The following is a 19,785-nucleotide window of genomic DNA, read 5'->3' as shown; positions in this document are numbered from 1 at the left end:
CAGAAAATGTTTTTGACAAAATTTAACACCACTTTATGATAAAAACCCTCCAGAAAGTAGGCATAGAGGGAACTTACCTCAACATAATAAAGGCCATATATGACAAACCCACAGCCAACATCGTTCTCAATGGTGAAAAACTGAAACCATTTCCACTAAGATCAGGAACAAGACAAGGTTGCCCACTCTCACCACTATTACTCAACATACTTTTGGGAGTTTTAGCCAGAGCAATCAGAGAAGAAAAAGAAATAAAAGGAATCCAAATCAGAAAAGAAGTAAAACTGTCACTGTTTGCAGATGACATGATACTATACATAGAGAATCCTAAAGATGCCACCAGAAAACTACTAGAGCTAATCAATGAATTTGGTAGAGTAGCAGGATACACAATTAATGCACAGAAATCTCTTGCAGTCTTATACACTAACGATGAAAAATCTGAAAGAGAAATTAAGGAAACACTCCCGTTTACCACTGCAACAAAAAGAATAAAATACCTAGGAATAAACCTACCTAAGGAGACAAAAGACCTGTATGCAGAAAACTATAAGACACGGATGAAAGAAATTAAAGATGATACAAACAGATGGAGAGATATACCATGTTCTTGGAATGGAAGAATCAACAATGTGATCTGCAATTTACAGATTCAGGGCAATCCCTATAAAACTACCAATGGCATTTTTCACAGAACTAGAACCAAAACTTTCACAATTTGTATGGAAAACACAAAAGACCCCGAATAGCCAAAGCAATCATGAGAAAGCAAAACGGAGCTGGAGGAATCAGGCTCCCTGACTTCAGACAATACTATAAAGCTACAGTGATCAAGACAGTATGGTACTGGCACAAAAACAGAAATATATATCATTGGAACAGGATAGAAAGTCCAGAGATAAACCCATGCACATATGGTCACCTTATCTTTGATAAAGAAGGCAAGGATATACAATGGAGAAAAGACAGCCTCTTCAATAAGTGGTGCTGGGAAAACTGGATAGCTACATGTAAAAGAATGAAATTAGAACACTTCCTAACACCGTACACAAAAAAACCCTCAAAATGGATTAAAGACCTAAATGTAAGGCCAGACACTATAAAACTCTTAGAGGAAAACATAGGCAGAACACTCTATGACATAAATCACAGCAAGATCCTTTTTGACCCACCTCCTAGAGAAATGGAAATAAAAACAAAAATAAACAAATGGGACCTAATGAAACATAAAAGTTTTTGCACAGCAAAGGAAACCATAAACAAGACCAAAAGACAACCCTCAGAATGGGAGAAAATATTTGCAAAGAAAGCAACTGACAAAGCATTCATCTCCAAAATATACAAGCAGCTCATGCAGCTCAATATCAAAAAAAACAACCCAATCCAAAAACGGGCAGAAGACCTAAATAGGCATTTCTCCAAAGAAGATATACAGATTACCAACAAACACATGAAAGGATGCTCAACATCACTAATCATTAGAGAAATGCAAATCAAAACTACAATGAGGTATCATCTCACACTGGTCAGAATGGCCAGAAAGCCTACAAACAATAAATGCTGGAGAGGGTGTGGAGAAAAGGGAACCCTCTTGCACTGTTGGTGGGAATGTAAATTGATACAGCCACTATGGAGAACAGCATGGAGGTTCCTTAAAAAACTAAAAATAGAGCTACCATATGACCCAGCAATCCCACTACTGGTCATATACTCCGAGAAAACCATAATTCAAAAAGAGTCATGTACCACAATGTTCATTGCAGCACTATTTACAATAGCCAGGACATGGAAGCAACCTAAGTGTCCATCGACAGATGAATGGATAAAGAAGATGTGGCACATATATACAATGGAATATTACTCAGCCATAAAAAGGAACGAAACTGAGTTATTTGTAGTGAGGTGGATGGTACCTAGAGTCTGTCATGCAGAGTGACGTAAGTCAGAAAGAGAAAAACAAATACCGTATGCTAACACATATATATGGAATCTAAAAAAAATAAAGTAAAATGGTTCTGAAGAACCTAGGGGCAGGACAGAAATAAAGATGCAGACGTGGAGAGTGGACTTGAGGACACGGGGAGGGGGAGGGGGAGGCTGGGACAAGGTGAGAGAGTGGCATGGACATATATACACTACCAAATGTAAAATAGATAGCTGGTGGGAAGCAGCTGCATAGCACAGGGAGATCAGCTTGGTGCTTTGTGACCACCTAGAGGGGTGGGATAGGGAGGGTGGGAGGGAGACACAAGAGAAAGGGTATATGGGGATATGTGTATACGTATGACTGACTCACTTTGTTATACAGCAGAAGCTAACGCACCATTGTACAGCAATTATACTCCAATAAAGATATTGAGGAAAAAAAAGAAAATCCCAGTTTCTCCCTGACGAGGGAAGGGAAGGGTTTGGACCCAACACCTAGTGCCACAACATTTGACTTCCATCTGAGGAGTGGCCCCTCAAAACACCTAGTTCTGAAAGCCAGTAGGCTTACAGCAACTCCATGAGACCCATTTGTAGGAGCACTAGCTGTAGCTATCCTCAGGACTCAGTGCAGAGGGAGCAGGCAAAAAATGCCAGGCTTCCAGTCTTCCCTGAATGGGGTTTATTTTTGCACACTTTAACAAATGCTGCCTGAAGGTCAGAATTCTAATTTAACTTGCATCTAGGGGCTAACTGCAATCCTCCCCAGAGACCAGGGAAGCCAGAAGTCACCTTTCCACCTTCTCTCTTGAGGCTGCTCCAAGTCACCAGTATCTCCCTGGAAGGAGCTAGTATACTCATCTGTACCCCAGCTTTTGCAGCTGCCTCCCAAGGGGTGGGTCCCCAGATCTCCTGGCTCTGATAACCAATAGGCTCCCATTCACTAGTCCCACAGACAATAGCAAACAAAAAAGCAATTCTTAAACTGGCTATACCCCCAGGGCTCAGCACAGAGTAAGCACGCACAAACCCCCATCTCCCAGTCTTTCCCTAAAAGGGGTCTCTTTGCATACTTTAAAAGATGCTGTCTGAGGTCAGGCTTCTAATTTAGCATGCATCTAGAGGCTCACTGCAATCCTCTCCAAACACTAGGGAAGACTGTGGACACCTCCCATACCCTCTCCTTTTGGTCTGCTCTGAGTCACAGTTATCTCTCTGAAAGGACCTTGTACACACATCTGACACACCAGCTTTAGCAGCTGCCACCTGAGAGAGCCAGGCAATCTGCACCCAGATTGCCTGGCTCTGAAAGCCAATGGGGCTTGCATTCAGGAGTGTCACAGGATTGCACTAAACAAATAACAAGTTCTTAATGAGCTCAAAAACACTCCATCCACTTTGGCTCTACAACCCAACCCAGTGCAGAGAGAACAGACAAAAACTCTGAACTGCCACTGGGACCGGGAGTGAAGAAATAGAGAGATGTTTGTAAAAGGGTACAAAATTTCAGCTATAAGATGAACAGGTGTGAGGATCTAATGAAAACCATAGTGACTCTTGTTGATAACACTGTACTGTATAATTGAAACTTGCTAGGAGACTAAAACTTAAATGTTCTCAAACACAAAAAGATAAATGTGAAGTGATGGATGTGTTAATGAAATAGATGAGGGGAGTCCTTTCACAATGTATATGTACATATATTAAATCACTGTGATGTACACTTTAAATATCTTACAATTGTATACATTAATTATACCTCAAAATAGCTGAAATTTTTTAAAACCCCAGATTCAAGAAGTTCAATGAACTCCAAGCAAAATAAATATGAGAAAAACTACTCCCACACCACATCACAATCAAATTGCTTAAAACCAGTAATAAAGAGAAAATCTTAATAGGAGCCAGAGAAACACCTAGAGAAATAATAAGAATGATAGCAGACTTCTCACTGGTAATAATGCTAGCCAGAAAACAGCACAGTAAAATCTTTAAAATACTAACATTTGAAAAAAGTCAACCTAGAATTCTGTACCCAGCAGAAATAATTTTCAAAAACTAGGGCTGAAAAGGGAGGATGACAACAGCATGATGGCAGAATAGGAAGCCATAGACCCTCCTTCTCCCATAGACACAGGAATTTAACACTACTACACAAACCATGTGCCTTTGTGAGAAATCCAGAAACCAGTTAAAAGGATCTTGTAAGGCATAACCCTCCCAGACTTCAGATGATACTACAAAGCTACAGTAATCAAAACAGCATGGGTATTGGTACAAAAACAGACATATGGATCAATGGAACAGAATAGACAGCCTAGAAATAAACCCACCCACTTACAGTCAATTAATCTTCAACAAAGGAGACAAGACTATAAAATGGAGAAAAGACACTCTCTTCAGCAAGTGGTGTTGGAAAGGTTGGACAGCTGCATTTTTTTTTTTTTTTTTTTTTTGACTGTGCCACGTGGCTTGCAGGATCTCAGTTCCCCAAGCAGGGATTGAACCCAGGCCATAGCAGTGAAAGTGCCGAATCCTAACCACTAGACTACCAGGGAGCTCCCTGGACAGCCACATTTAAATCAATGAAGTTAGAACACACCCTCACACCATATACAAAAATAAACTCAAAATGGCTTAAAGACAAATATAAGACATGACACCATAAAACTCGTAGAAGAAAACATAGGCAAAACATTGTCTGACATAAATCGTACCAATGTCTTCTTAGGTCAGTCTCCCAAGGCAATAGAAATGAAAGCAAAAATAAACAAATGGGACCTAATTAAACTTACAAGTTTTGTACAGCAAAGGAAACCATAAACAAAAAAAAATGAAAAGACAATCTACAGAATGGGAGAAAATATTTGCAAATGATGTGACCAACAGGACTTCATTTCCAAAACATACAAACAGCTCATACAATTCAATAACAAAACAACCCAACTGAAAAATGGGCAGAAGACCTAAAGAGACATTTCTCCAAAGAAGACATACAGATGGGCAACAAGCATACGAAAAGATGCTCAACATGGCTAATTATTAGAGAAATGCAAATCAAAACTACAATGAGGTACCACCTCACACTGGTCAGAATGGCTATCATTAAAAAGTCTACAAACAAGAAATGCTGGAGAGGGTGTGGAGAAAAGAGAACCCTCCTACATTGTTTGTGGGAATGTGAATTGGTGTAGCCACTGTGGAAAACAGTATGAAGGTTCCTCAAAAAACTAAAAATAGAGTTGCCATATGATCCAACAATCCCACTCCTGGGCTTATATCCAGACAAAACTATAATTCAAAAAGATATATGCACCCCTATGTTCATAGCAGCACTATTCACAATAGCCAAGACATGGAAACAACCTAAATGTCCATTGACAGATTAATGGGTAAAGAAGATGTGGTACATATATACAGTGGACTACTACTTAGCCATAAAAACAGAATGAAATAATGCCATTTGCAGCAACATGGCTGGGCCTAGAGATTATCATACTAAGTGAAGTTAGTCAGAGAAAGACAAATATCCAAGATATCACTTATATGTGGAATCTAAAATATGACACAAATGAACTTATCTACAAAACAGACACACAGACATAGAGAACAGACTGGTGGTTGCTAATGGGGCGGGTGGGGATGGATGGAATGAGAGTTTGGGATTAGCATTTACAAACTATTATATATAGAATGGATAAACAACAATGTCCTACTGTATAGCACAGGGAACTATATTCAATATTCTGTGATAAACCATAATAGAAAAGAATAAGAAAAAGAATGTGTGTGTGTATATACATATATGTGTGTGTGTGTATATATATATGAGTGTGTATATATATATGTATATATACACACATACATATGTATAAGTGAATCACTTTGCTATACAGCAGAAATGAACACAACATTGTAAATCAACTATACTTGAATAAAATAAGTTAAAGAAAAAAAAACGGATCCTGCACCCCAGGTGAGCACTAAGCCAACTGCCTCAAAGTCAGCAAGAAAATTCACGGCACTTTCTCTCGCCAGAACCCCTACTGCCCACACAGTGTGACACCATTAGGAGGAAAACCTCAATTCGCATATTCTCCCTGGTGAGAGAAACAAGTAGAACGTATGTCCATTATTCTGACTTTTAGGGGGTCTGCCTGAGGGACCATTTTCTGTCTTACTTGAATCCAAGTACTGACAGGAATAGAGAGGCCAGATTAGGGGTATCTGAGAACAAAACCATCAACATTCACCAGAGTTTTCATTACCAGAGACACTAGGTAGAGTTCCAATACTGCAGCTTATTACAGTACCAAAGAGGCTACAGTATCAAAGAGACACTCCAGTGGGAGCTCTCAAGAAGAACTGGCAGACTTCCCTGGTGGTGCAGTGGTTAAGAATCCACCTGTCAAGGCAGTGGACATGGATTCCAGCCCTGGTCCAGGAAGATCCCACATGCCACAGAGCAACTAAGCCCATGTGCCACAACTACTGAGCCTGCGCTCTAGAGCCCACGAGCCACAACTACTGAGCCTGCGTGCCACAACTACTGAAGCCCACGTACCTAGATCCTGTGCTCCGCAACAAAAGAAGTCACCACAATGAGAAGCCTGTGCACCACAACAAAGAGTAGCCCCCACTCGCCACAACTAGAGAAAGCCCGTGTGCAGCAACGAAGACCCAATGCAGCCAAAAATAAATAAATAAATAAATTTATTTAAAAAAAAAAAAAAAGAAGAAGAAGAAGAACTGGCAAACCTCCTAAAGCCCAGAGAGGATACATCCCTAGAAAAGATTTGAGTGGTCTCCAGAATCCCTAGCCAGGCTCAGTCGAGAAAGTTCTCCCTACACAATTGCAGATTAAAAAGTCTGGGGGTGATGGCTGATTCTTCAAATGCTAAAATCCCAAGAAAAAAATAACAAGCCATACAAAGAAACAAGAAAAATGACACATTTAAAGGAACAAATTAAATCTCCAGAAACTAACCCTAATGAAACAGAAATATATTAATTACCAAAAAAAAAAAAAAATCAAAATTATTGTGATAAGGGTGCTCAATGAATTAAAAGAGAACATAGATAGACAACTAAAATGAAATCAGGAAAATTATGCATGAACCAAATGAGAATATCAACAAAGAGAGGAAACTATGAAGAAGAACCAAACAGAAATTCTGGAACTTAAGAACACAATATCTGGATTGAAAAATTCACTAAAGGGACTCAGCAGCAGACCTGAGCAGTCAGAAGAATGAATCCATGAACTTGAAGGCAAGACTTTCAAAAGTACTGTTGCAGAGGAGTAAAAAGAAAAAAAGAATGATGAAAAATGAAGGGGAGCCTAAGGCACTTTTGGGTCATCATCAAATGGAACCATATATATACCATGTGAATCCCAGCAGAAGAAAGAAAGAAAGGAACAGAGACTCTATTTGAAGAAATAATGGCTGAAATCTTCCCAAATCTGAGGAGAGAAATGGACATACAAATTCAAGAAATTCAAGAAACTCTAGTTAGGAAAAATCTAAAGGGATCTACAATAAGAGATATTGTTCGAAGAGGTAATCTATTAGAAGACATGACCACTAGTTGACCTAAAAGCTGGACCAGGGCAAACAGAGGCTTCTCACCCCCTTCCCTGTCCTTAGAATGTACGTTCTGCCCATCATTCCCACAGTGGGAACCATTTTCAAGGACACAGCCTTGAGAGAACAGTGCTGTTGAGACCATCAAGACAGTATACATGACTGAACCTAGTTAAGGCCTCTCTATAAACTTTTAAGATTCTGGCAGGCAGGTGATGTGGAGATTACTCATCTTGCGGCCACCCAAGACAAGCCTTGTATGTAAATTCCCCTGTTTATTAAAATTGCCACCTACCAATATGAAGTGGTCTGCTTCATTCTTCAGTCTCTCCTTACCCTCCTTGTAGAGGGGCCCGTTTGTAAGCTGACAGACGTTATAATCAAATTGTCAAAAGTCACAGGCAAAGAATTTTGAAAGCAGCCAGGAAAAAGCAACTTTTATGTACAAAGGAGCTACTAGTAGATTGTCAGCAGATTTCTCAGTGGAAACCTTCCCTGGAAGGGCGTAGGATAATATATTTAAAGTACTGAAACAAAAAAAAATGCCAACCAAGAATACTATATCTTGGAAAACTTTTCTTCAAAAACAAAGGAGGAATTAAAGAGTTTCCTACAAAAACAAAAGTTAAGGGAGTTCCTTACCACTAGACCTGCCCTACAAAATGCTGAAGGGACTCCTTCAAGTTGAAGCAAAAGGATTATAAACAACAACACAAAACCATACAAAAATATAAAACTCCCTGGTATAAGTAAATATTTAGACAAATACAGAATTCTGTAGTGTGATAATGTATGTGTGTAAATCACTTTACAATCTAATATAGAATTTAAGAAACAAAAGCATAAAAAATTGTTACAAATTTATGTTAATGGATACACAATATAAAAGAGGTAATTGTATCATCAATAACATATATTGGCATACCTCATTTTATTGAGCTTTGCTTTATTGTGCTTTGCAGATACTGCATTTTTCACAAATTGAAGGTTTGAAGCAACCCAGCATCAGGCACCATTTTCCCAACAGTATTTGCTCTCTTCAGTCTCTGTGTCACATTATGGTAATTCTTGCAATATTTCAAACCTTGCACCTGATAAAGATTACAACTCACTGAAGACTCAGATGATGGTTAGCATTTTTTAGCAATAACGTATTTTAAAATTAAGGCATGTACATTGTTTTTAAAGACATAATACTATTGCACACTTAATAGACTACAGTACAGTGTAAATGTAACTTTTATATGCACTGGGAAACCAAAAAATTCGTGTGATTTGCTTTATTGTGATATTTGCTTTATTACAGTGGTCTGGACCGAAGCCACAGTCTCCAAGGTATGCCTGTAATAAGAAAGGCAGAGATGTAAAGGAGTAGAGATTTTACAGGCAATTGAAGTTATTATCAGTTTAAAATAGATTGCTATACCTTTAAGATGTTTCATGTTATTGCAATGGTAATCACAAAGAAAATACCTATATAATTTACACAAAGGGAAATGAAAAGAGAATCAAAGTATGGAACATTCTCAAGATAGGTAACATGTTAGATCACAAAACAAGTCTTTTCACATTTAAGAAGACTGCAATCATACAAAGCATCTTCTCTGGCTACAATGAAATGAAACTAGAAATAAACAGTAGAAGAAAAATAGAAAAATCCACAAATATGTGGAAATTAAACAATGCACTCTTTTTTCAAGTTTATTATTCAAATATATATATATTACTCAAATGTATTCTGCTCTATATATTATATTAACTTTAAATCTGTTTCTTCAATAGGTACAACTAAAATCCCTCAAATTTCAGTCCAAATATATTCACTTTGTTTGTACAAACCAAATCCATCTTATTGTGTTTGAACCAATTCACATCAGTGTCGGGAGAGGCAGCCCACCATGGGCCCTCCTGCATGTCCTTGCTGAGTGTATCAAGCTGCAAGCCTTACCTCTCCTCTGACGCTACACCCTTTCTATGTCACATAGGCAATTAATACCTAAAGTTCACCACAGATGCCTATAACAATAATAAAACATTCTTCACTTTTTTCTTCTTCGCACACAAAAAATCCTATTTATTTAAATTTTTAAAGATAAAACACAAGGTTTTAATCATTTTTAAAGTATTTATATTTTGGTTTCTTTTTTTCATTACGACATAATTGAGGATTTCCCTGGTGGCACAGTGGTTAAGAATCCACCTGCCAATGCAGGGGACACGGGTTCGAACCCTGGTCCGGGAAGATCCCACAAGCCGCAGAGCAACTAAGCCCGTATGCTACAACTACTGAAGCCTGCGCACCTAGAGCCCATGCTCCGCAACAAGAGAAGCCACCACAGTGAGAAGCCTGCACACCATGACAAAGAGTAGCCCCCACTCAACGCAACCAGAGAAAGCCCGCGCGCAGCAAGGAAGACTCAATGCAACCAAAAATAAATAAATAAAATAAAATAAAATTTCAAAAAAAAGATATCTAGAAATCTCTAAAAAAAGACATAATTGATATTATCATTATCATCAGATTATCATACTAAGTAAAGTAAGTGAGAAAGAGAAAGACAAACATGTTATCACTTAGATGTGGAATCTAAAAAAATGATACAAATGAACTTATTTGCAAAACAGAAATAGACTCACAGACATAGAAAACAAACTTCTGGTTACCAAAGGGGAAAGGAGGGGAGGGATAAATTAGGAATTTGGGATTAACAGACACACACTACTATATATATAATAGATAAACAACAAAGAGCTATTGTAGAGCACAGGGAACCATATTCAATATCTTGTAATAACTTATAATGGAAAAGAATCTGAAAAGGAACATATAAATATTTATTATATATATATAACTGAATCACTTTGCTGTACACCTGAAACATTGTAAATCAACTATACTTCAATAAAAATAAAACTTTTAGGGGCTTCCCTGGCAGTCCAGTGGTTAAGACTTCACCTTCCATTGCAGAGGGTGCAGGTTCGATCCCTACTTGGGGAGCTAGGATCCCACATGCCTCGTGGCCAAAAAACCAAGACATAAAACAGAAGCAATGTTGTAACAAATTCAGTAAAGACTTTAAAAAATGGTCCAAATCAAAAAAATCTTTAAAAAAAAAAACTTTTAAAAAAAGACCTAATTGACATATAACATATTAGTTTCAGGCACACAACATAATGATTTAATTATGTATACATTTCAAGATGATTACCACAATAAGTCTAGTTAACATCCATCACCACGTATATGTGTAATTTTTTTTCTTGGGATGAGAACTTTCAAGATTTACTCTCTTAGCAACTTTCAAACATACAATACAGTATTATTAACTATATTCACCATGATACAAATTACATCCCCAGCACTTATTTATTTTATAACTCCCTTCACCATTTTGCCCACTCCAAACCCTCATCTCTGGCAATACCAATCTTGTTCTCTGTATCTGTGAGTTTGGTTTGTTGGTGGTGGTGTTGGTGGTGTTTTGTTTTTTTTTTTAATTTATTTTTTTGGATGTGGACCATTTTTTAAATCTTTACTGAATTTGTTACAATATTGCTTCTGTTTCATGTTTTGGTTTTTTGGCCATGAGGCATGTGGGATCTCAGCTCCCCGACCAGGGATCAAACCTGCACCTGCTTCACTGGAAGGCAAAGTGTTAACCACTGGACCACCAGGGAAGTCCCAAGTGGTGGTGGTTTTAGATTCCACATATAAATGAGGTATGCTGTATTTGTCTTTCTCTCTCTGGCTTATTTCACTTAGCATAATCCCCTCAAGGTCTGTCCCTGTTGTCACAGATGGCAAGATCTCCTTCTTTTTATGGCTGAATAATATCCCATTCATCCCTTAATGGACACTTAAGTTGAGCCCATCTCTTGGCTATTATAAAATGCTGCAGTGAACATGGGGTTGCATATATCTTTTGAAGCTAGTGTTTTCATTTCCTTCAGATAAACACCCAGAAGTGGAACTGCTGGATCATACAGTAGCTTTATTTTTTAATTTTTTGAGGACTTCCATCCTGTTTTCGATAGTAGTTGCACCAATTTACATTCTGACCAATAGTGCACAAGGGATTCCTTTTCTCCACATCCTTGCCAACATTTGTTATTTCTTGTCTTTTTGATAATAGCCATTCTAACAGGTGTGAGGTGATAACTCATCGTGGGTTTGATTTACATTTCCCTGATGATTAATGATTCTCAGCACCTTTTCATATACCTGTTGGCCATTTATATACCCTCCTTGAAAAAATGTCTATTCAGATACTCTTCCCATCTTTTAATGAGATTTTGGGGGTTTTCTTGCTATTGAGTTGTATGAGTTTTTTATCTTTATATATTTTGGATGTTGACCACTTATCAAACACATGATCTGCAAATATTTTCTCCCATTTGGTAGGTTGACTTTTCATTTTGTTGATGGTTTCCTTTGCTGTACAGAAGCTTTTTGGTTTGATGTAGTCCCACTTGTTTATTTTTTATTTTCTTGCACTTGCTCTTAGTGTCAAATATAAAAAATCATCACTAAGACCAATGTCAAGGAAAGAATGTACTACTAAACAACAAATGGGTCAAAAAGAGAGCATTATAATTTAGAAAATTCTTATTTTCTAAAAGAAATAAGGAATTTATTTATTTATTTACAAATACCTAGATCTTTTCTGGATCTGAAAACCCACAACATATCAAAACTTATGGATGCAGTGAAAGTAGAACCAAGAGGAAAGTTTATAGCTGTAAACACATTAAAAGAGAAAGGTCTCAAATCAATAACCTAAACTTACACCTCAAGGAACTAGAAAAAGAAGAACAAACTAAACCCAAAGTTAGTAGAAGGAAGGAAATAATAAAGATTAGAGAATAAATAAATGAAAAAGAGAATAGAAGGGCAATAGGAAAAGAAATCAATGAAATCAGTAGGTTTTTTCTTTTAAGATTTACAAAATTGACAAACTCTTAGCTAGACTAACTAAAAAAAAAATAAGAAGACTCAAATAGCTAAAATTAGAAATGAAAATAGGGACTTTACAACTGATGTAACAGAAATAAAAAGGATTATAAGAGATTACTGTGAATTATTATATGCCAACAAATTGGATACCTTAGAAGGAATGGATAAATTCCTAAAAACATACAACCTTCCAAACCTGAAACATGAAGAAATAAAAAGTATGAATATACCTATAACTAGTAAGAAGATAGAAGCACTAATTAAAAAGCTCCCAACAAAGAAAAGCCCAGGACCAGATGCCTTCACCAGAGAATTGTACCAAACATTGAAAGAAGGATTAGCACCAATCCTCCTCAAACTGTTCTTAAGAACTGAAAAGAAGGGAACACGCCCAAACTCATTCTATGAGGTCAGCATTACCCTGATAACAAAACCAAACAAAAACACAAGAAAATAAAGTTAAAGACCAATATTCCTGATTAATAGTGATACAAAAATCCTAAACAAAATACTAGCAAACTGAATTCAACAGTACATTAAAAGAATCATACACTATGACCAAGTGGGATTTATACCTGGAATGCAAGGATGGTTCAATATACAAAAATCAATCAATGTAATACACCACATTAACAAAATCAAGGACAAAACCACATGATCATCTCAATCAATGCAGAAAAATTCAACATCATTTTATGACAAAAGTTACTCAACAAACTAGGAATAGAAAGAAACTACCTCAACATAACAAAAGCCACATATTAAAACTCCATAGCTAATAACATATTCAATGGTAGAGGACTGAAAGCTTGTCCTCTAAGATGAAGAAGAAGGCAAGAATACACAATCTTGCCAATACTATTCAACAGAGTGTGGAAGTTCTAGCCAAAGTAATTTAGACATAAAAAAAGAAACTGGAAAAGAAGAAGTAAAATTATCTCTGTTCACAGATGACATGATCTGATACGTAGAAAAAACTAAGAATCCCCGAAAAAATAATGTTACAACTAAAAACAATTTCAGCAAAGTTTCAGGATACAAAATCAACACACAAAAATTAGTTGTGTTTCTCTTCACTAACAATGACCAATCCAAAAAGGAAATTAAGAAAACAATCCCATTTACTACAGCACCAAAAAAAAAAAGATAAAATACTTAGGAATAAACTTAACAAAGGAGGTAAAAGACTCATACACTTAAAACTACAAAACACTGCTAAAAATATCAAAGATACAAATAAATGGAAAGACAGCCCATGCCTGTGGATTGAAAGACTCAATATTGTTAAAATGTTCATATGACCCAAGGCAATATACAGATTCAGTGCAATCCCTATCAAAATCCCAATGGCAATTTTTGCAGAAATAGAAAAAAATCCTAAAATTCATGTGGGACCTGACTGGCCAAAACATTCCTGAAAAAGAAGAACAAAGCTGGAGGCCTCGTACTTTTTGATTTCAAAACATACTACAAAGGAACGGTAATTAATACAATATGATACTGGCATAAAGATAGATATATTAACCAGTGGAATACAACAGATAGTCAAGAAATACATCCTTGAAAACTATGGCCAAATGACTTTTGACAAGGGTGCCAAAACTACACAATGGGAAAAGGACAGTCTCTTCAACATATGGTGTTTGGAAAAATAGATATATTTCCACATGCAAAAGAATAAAGTTGGGCCTTTTCCATACTCCATATCCAAAAACTCCTAAAAGAAGACATGGCAGAAAAACTTGAGGACATTGGAAAATGATTTCTTGACTATGACACCAAAAGCCCAGGCAACAAAATAAAAAACAGACATACAGGAGTACATCAAACTTAAAGACTTCTGTACATCAAAGGAAACAGTCAACAAAATGAAAAGACAACCTATGAAATGGGAGAAAGTAATTGCAAGTCATATATCTTGACATGTGGTTAATACCCAGAAACTTCTACAACTCAACAACAACAAAATCCATTTAAAATATGGGAAAATGAATTGAACAGACATTTCTCTAAATATTATATACAAATGGCCAATAAGCACATAAAAGGATGCTCAACATCACTAATCATTAGGGACATGCAAATCAAAACCACTTTGAAACATCCCCTCATACCCATCAGGTGGTCACTATCAAAAGAACAGAAAATAACAAGTGCTGGCAAGGATGTGGAGAACTTGGACCTCTTGTGCACTGTTGGTAGGAATGTAAAACAATGTATCTATTGTGGAAAACAGTATGGAGGTTCCTCAAAAAAATAAAAATAGAAATACCATGATCCAGCAACCTCACTTCTAGGTATACAGCTCAATAGACTTCAAAGTAAGGTCTTGAAGATATATTTACACATGAATATCCATTACAGCATTATTCACAATAACCATGTAGTGGAAGCAACCCAAACATCCATCAAAAGATGAATGGATAAAGAAATTACGGTATGTGTGTGTGTGTATATACACACACACACACACACACATATATACATATATATGTGTATGTATATACATATATACATATACAGTATAGGTATATGTGTATGTATATGTGTGTGTGTGTATATATATACATACACATATACATACATTGTAGTATTATGCAGTCTTAAAAAAGAAGGGAATCCTGTCACATCCTATAAAATGGATAAATCTAAATAAAATAAGCCAGTCACAAAAGGACAAATAATGTATGATTCCACTCACATAAAGTATATAAAGTAATAGAACTCACAGAAACAGAAAGTAGAAAGGTGGTTACCAAGGGCTGAGGGGAGTGAAGAGGAGTAACTAGTGTTCAGTGGGTATAGAGTTTCAGTGTTGCAAGATGAAAAATTTCTAGAGATCTATTGCTTAACAATGTGACTATACTTAACACTACTAAACTATACACTTAAAGATGGTTAAAATGGCAAATTTAATGTTGCGTGTTTTTTACCACAATTTTTTAAACTAGGACAAAATACTTTTTAGATTTCCAAAATGTGAAAGATTTCATCACCAGAAGATTTGCTTTCTAAGAGAATACTTTAGGTAGAATTATACCAGATGTAAATGAATCTATAAAAAGAACAAAAAACACCAGAGATGGAAAATATGTGGATAAATAGAAATTTTCTTATTTTTAAAAGTTACTTCACAGACAAATGACTAGTGATATCAAAAAATGATAACTATGTGACATGTGGTTTATAAAATATGTAGAAGTAAATATATGACAACAATAGCATAAAGACTGAGAAGAAATGAAAGTACACTGTTGTAACATTCTGATACTATATGTAAAGTGGTATATTACTTGAAGATAGATTGTGACAAGTTAAAGATGTTTTCATGAGTTGAACTGTGCCCCTCCAAAATATATATTTAAGTTCTAATCCCCAGTACCTGTGAATGTAGCCTTATTGGAAATAGTGTCTTTGCAGATGTAAGTTAAAACGAGGTATATTGGGTTAGGGTGAGCCCTTAACCAATGGTGTCCTTATAAGATAAGAGAAATTTAGGTACACAAACACACACAGAGGGGAAATGGCCATGTAAAGTCACAAAGACACGGGGAGAAACGTCATATGAAAACATAAGCAGAGATGCTTCTACAGGTGAAGAGACACTAAGGATTGCCAGCAACCACCAGAAGCTAGGAGAGAAGCATGGAACAGATTGTCCTGCAGCACTTCCAGTAGGAACCAACTCTGCCAATACATTGATTTCAGACTTCTAGCTACCAAAATAGTGAGTGAATATATTTGTTATTTTAAGCCACACAGTTTGTGGTACTTTCTTAGAGTAGCCTGAGGAAACTAATAGAGAGGTATACTGTATATGCTAAAGCAATCATTACAATTTTTAAAAAGAATTATAGCTAATTGGCCAACAAAGGAATAAAATAGAATAAGAAATAGTCAGTTCATTCAAAAAATAAAGGCAGAAGAAAGGGAAAGGAGACTGTAGAACAGGTGGAACAACACATAGAAATCAAATAGCAAGATGATAGATTTAAAATCCTAGAATATAAAAATCATATTAAATATAAATGGCTTAGACACCTCCTTCATTAAAAGTCAGAAACTGTCAATTTAGATTTTAAAAAATCCAATTATACACTGTCTTTAAATATAAAGACACAAATAGGTTAAAAGTGAAAGAATGGGAAAAGCACTGTCATGTTAACACTAATCAAAAGAAAGTTATTGGAGGGACTTCCCTGGCAGTCCAGTGGTTAAGACTGTGCTTCCACTGCAGGGGTACAGGTCCAGTCCCTGGTCAAGGAACTAAGATCCCACATGCTGCATGGTGCAGCCAAAAAAAAAAAAAGAAAGAAAGAAAAAGAGTTATTGGAGTGGCTATATTAATATTATGTAAAGCAACTATACTCCAATAAAAGTTAATTTAAAAAATATTAAACAAAGTAAATTGCAAAGCAAAACATATCACCAATTATTAAGAAGATTATTTCAGGCCTCCCTGGTGGTGCAGTGGTTGAGAATCTGCCTGCTAATGCAGGGGACACGGGTTCGAGCCCTGGTCTGGGAAGATCCCACATGCCGTGGAGCAACTAGGCCCGTGAGCCACAACTACTGAGCCTGCGCATCTGGAGCCGGTGCTCCGCAACAAGAGAGGCCCGCACACCGTGATGAAGAGTGGCCCCCGCTTGCTGCAACTAGAGAAAGCCCTCACACAGAAACAAAGACCCAACACTGCCAAAAGTAAAAATAAATAAATAAAAAAAAAATTTTTTTAAAAAGAAGGTTATTTCATAATGATACTGGGATCAATTCACCTTAAATGTTTATTCATATAATAACGAAGCTTCAAAATACAAGAAGCAAGAGCTGATAGAACTGAAAGGAGAAATAGAACAATTCCCATAAAAGAGAGTTCAATAACCTTTTCTCAATAATTGATAGAACAAGTTGGTAGAAATTCAGAAAGAATAAAGAAGTCTTAAAAAATGCTGTCAACCAACTTATGGTAATTGATGTTTTCGAACACTTGGCATAACAGCAGCATATACATTCTTTTCAGTACACGTGAAACATTTACCCAGATGGACAAGAGTCTGGGCTATAAATATCAATAAATTTAAAAGGATTCAAATCATACAAAGTATATTCTCTGACCACAATGGAATATAATTAGAAATCAATAACAGAAAGATATTTGAAAAATTTGAACTATTAGGAATGTAACACACCTCTTTTTTTAAATAGATTTATTTACTTACTTTTTTATTTATTTATTTATTTATTTATTTATGACTGTGTTGGGTCTTCATTGTTGTGTGTGGGCTTCCTGTAGTTGCGGTGAGCAAGGGCTACTCTTCGTTGTGGTGCATGTGCTTCTCATTGCGATGGCTTCTCTTGTTGCAGAGCACAGGCTCTAGGCATGTGGGCTCAGTAGTTGTGGCTCGTGGGCTCTAGGGCACAAGCTCTGTAGTTGTGGCGCACGGGCTTAGCTGCTCCTCGGCATGTGGGATCTTCCCGGACCAGGGCTCAAACCCATGTTCCCTGCATTGACAGGCAGATTCTTAACCACTGTGCCACCAGGGAAGCCCAGGAAAGTAACACACTTTTAAATAACCCGCAGGTCAAAGAAAGAAGCAGAGAGAATTTAAAAGTATTTTGAACTGAACAAAAATAATGAACAATGTTTCAAAATCTGTGGGATATAGTTAAAGCAGTACTTGGTGGGAAATTCATAGCGCTAAACTCATATATAGAGGAGAAAAAGATCTTACACCAATGACCTCAGCTTCCTCCTTAAGAAATTACAAAGAGGAACAACTTAAATCTCAGGTAGGAATAAGAAAGGAAAAAATACAGATCAGAGCAGAATGCAATCAAATTGAACACAGAAAAAAGCAAAACAAAAAAATCAATTAAATATGAAACTAGTTGAGAAGATCAAAAAAATTATAAACCATTAGCCAGATTGATCAGACATAAAAAAGAGAAGACACAGATGACCAGTAACAAGAAAGAGAGATGTTGCCTCACTACAGATTCTGCAGATTTTAAAGAATAATAAAGGAAAGTTATGAGCAATTTAAGCCAATAAATTTGAGATGAAATTTGACATTTCATCTTGACATTTCAAAAGAACTGATTTCTTATAAAATCTCAACGTACAAAATTGTCTTTATTACTCCAGAATGGCACGCTACAGACACTATACAGCATGCACATTTATTAACTTCAAAATTAGCTTCAAACCATTTAAAGTTAAATTGGAATAAGAGTATAAAATGGAGTGTTGGGGGGAAAAGATATTCTCACACATACACACACACACACACACACACGTTAGACTCGAAAAAGCTGGTTTTCCCAAACTTTCTCCTCATTTACCTCGGAAACTTTCCGATTGGGACGTACGCTGACTTTCCACCTCAGAATATGAGGATCTGTTTTTATTTTCTGGTTCGTTGACAAGCCACGATTTTGACATCAGATAAATCTCTCTCAGTGAAGGAGTGGGGGTAGCGGAGTCTTCTCCTGCTCACCTCTTCTGTGAAGTGTTCCCCCTTTATCTTGAATACCACTTTCTCCCTAGATAAAGCTCAATGATTTTCCAAGCAACCTTGGTAAGAGCTTTTATAGGATCCTCACAACTTCACAAAATAATCAGTGAGACTGTTTCCCCTCCTGCTTTATAAGTGAGGAAAGAGGCTGCGAAGGGGAGACCTGAAACAGAGGTCTTCAGAGGTTTGGTCCAAGACTTTGATTCTCAATTGTCCTGACTGTTGGAGGCACAAGACTCCTTTGCTCTCTTTGCAGTTTTTCTTTCGTCTCATTCACCTGATCCTCCTTTTATAAGCAATACTCTACAGGGGCCCACAGATCCTCAGAAAAAAACAAGCTCCTGCTTGCTCTTGAGGTGCTCAGATTATGGTGGCACAATCAACCAAATCGTAACATGGCACAAGGAGCTCAAGGTCCAAGGGAGAATAGAATATCGATGGAGCAAAGAAATCTCAGGTACTTTTCGACTTCTTTTTAACTGAGTACCTATCTCGTTTGCCAAGGGTTGTGCAGTTTTTATATATCCCAGGTCAATACACGAAGTATAATGTATTGGCCAGGAAGTTTTAAGTAACATACCTAAGGTAGACTTTCAACGAATGGGGCAGGTTTAAGATCACTCAACTTCCATCCGGAAATTTCACAATTTCTGCAGTCTCTATCCTGAGGCGTGGGTAGGTTGTAACCAGTACCCTCCACGGTCTCCAAACCTCATTGCTGCGAGGCACAGCACCTCCCACTGCCGGAAGGTCCTTGAGCGCAACCTCGGTCCTGGAAGCCCAATCAGCGGCCCAGCCGCGACCC

At 36.9% G+C, this 19,785-nt stretch overlaps 1 long non-coding RNA gene across 1 annotated transcript; it reads right to left on the bottom strand.

Moving 5' to 3' along the window:
- Positions 1-8,614: 8,614 nt before the first annotated feature.
- On the bottom strand, positions 8,615-19,710 carry LOC132370519 (uncharacterized). The gene is made up of 3 exons (XR_009504599.1): positions 18,808-19,710; positions 17,685-17,967; positions 8,615-8,852 (listed from the first exon to the last, which is right to left on the bottom strand). It is a non-coding gene; the product is annotated as an uncharacterized LOC132370519 (long non-coding RNA).
- Positions 19,711-19,785: the final 75 nt, after the last annotated feature.

The sequence above is a fragment of the Balaenoptera ricei genome, chromosome 8 (genome assembly GCF_028023285.1).
Source record: "Balaenoptera ricei isolate mBalRic1 chromosome 8, mBalRic1.hap2, whole genome shotgun sequence".
Lineage (NCBI taxonomy): Eukaryota > Metazoa > Chordata > Mammalia > Artiodactyla > Balaenopteridae > Balaenoptera > Balaenoptera ricei.
The sequence above is the reverse complement of the archived record's forward strand: the minus strand, read 5'-3'. Positions and strand labels throughout refer to the sequence as shown.